The sequence below is a fragment of the Pristiophorus japonicus genome, unplaced genomic scaffold, assembly GCF_044704955.1.
Source record: "Pristiophorus japonicus isolate sPriJap1 unplaced genomic scaffold, sPriJap1.hap1 HAP1_SCAFFOLD_254, whole genome shotgun sequence".
NCBI lineage: Eukaryota > Metazoa > Chordata > Chondrichthyes > Pristiophoridae > Pristiophorus > Pristiophorus japonicus.
The window spans coordinates 589,047-590,532 of NW_027252274.1; the positions used below are offsets into that span (position 1 = coordinate 589,047).

Sequence of the window (1,486 nt, forward strand, 5' to 3'; positions counted from 1 at the left end):
CAAACTGGGACTGATCGCACACCATTTAGAGAGACAGAGAATGACCCCGACCATCTGCACATCACCTTTAAAGGGATACGGAAACAGAACGAACAAAAACAGAGTATTCTGTAATACTCAGCAGGTCGTGCAAATTCTGTGGATGAAGATCCCGGGTTCACGTTCAGTCAGATGATCATTCCGATATTTTAGGAAAAATTTAAATTTACAGATTTTTTCAACAAAAATAGCGCCTGGAAATAAATTGGCAGCGAGGAAGGACAAAAGGGAATGTCGACCGGCTCAGAAGCGTTTCTTTGACTAAAAGTTGGCAGGGCTCGTCCGGGATTTGAACCCGGGACCTCTCGCTTTTCCAATTATGAAAACCCGAAGCGAGAATCATACCCCTAGACCAACGAGCCGCCGATAACGAAGAGCGTAGCTGTCAGATTCTGACGGTAGTTTACTATGCGGCCCATCGTGCCTGTGCTGACTCTCAGAGACCTATCTGATGAGTCCCCCTCTCCATCGTCCTGCTAATGTTTCCCCTTTGATGAATATATTATTAATTTGAGACATTACATTCCCAAAGAGCTGCATCCTTGTCAGTAAAAGGTGAATTTGGCAATGAGGTTAAATGTGATTGACAAAAAACGAGAGGGATCAAATGGTTAACACAATAACGACGTGGGTGGGAGCACACTGGATTCGCAGTCCATCGCCTGAACCTCTCGGCAACCTCGTCTCCTATTAACAGCAACGTCAGACATCTATCCCCTACTTTTTGCATCCAAACAGAAATAATGTGCAAAAATGTCTACTTCACCGCCTGTTCTACCCAACGTGGACACAATGCTGAAAAAAGAAAAGGGATTTAATAAACGTTTCCTTTCTTCCATTATGTAATCTTAGCTAAATATATCCTTTCTCGTTCAACCACGTTTATATTTACTAATAACTTCATATTTACAAAAACTTCGAGGGTTGGGAGCTGAATTATCAGCAACCAAATTAAAAACAAAAATTCCGCACTTTAACACATAGTTCCACATAAATGGTAATTTAAACTCAGCAGGTGTTAAGTTTTATTTTTCTTGGCACAAAAACTGGCAGCTTCAGTGTCGGTTCAACTTTAACTTGCTTCTCCATCGACATTTGAATATTCGCCTCAGGAGATTTTTTTCTAATTCTCTGTTTGTAATATTGCCAAGGTCCAGGACGAAGTCCAGGCCCTCCTCCTGTTACCCACAGTTATTCGTGCACTGATGAGTTTTTCCCACTCTGCTAATTAATTGTATACATTGTTACCAAATTAACGTGCATCGGCCCATTCCCACACGATTCGATTCGGAATTGTTAAGGGAAGGGTGTTTCTGACTAACTTGATTGATTTTTTTGAGGTGGTAACAAGGAGTGTCGATGCGAGTAGTGTGTTTTATGTAGTGTATATGGATTTCTGCAAGGCTTTTGATAAGGCCCCACACAGCAGACCGATTATTAATGTAAA

The 1,486-nt window shown here is 41.5% G+C and overlaps 1 non-coding gene across 1 annotated transcript; it reads right to left on the reverse strand.

The window, feature by feature from the left end:
- Positions 1-313: 313 nt before the first annotated feature.
- On the reverse strand, positions 314-401 carry trnap-cgg (transfer RNA proline (anticodon CGG)). The gene is given in 2 exon segments: positions 314-349; positions 366-401. It is a non-coding gene; the product is annotated as a tRNA-Pro (tRNA).
- Positions 402-1,486: the final 1,085 nt, after the last annotated feature.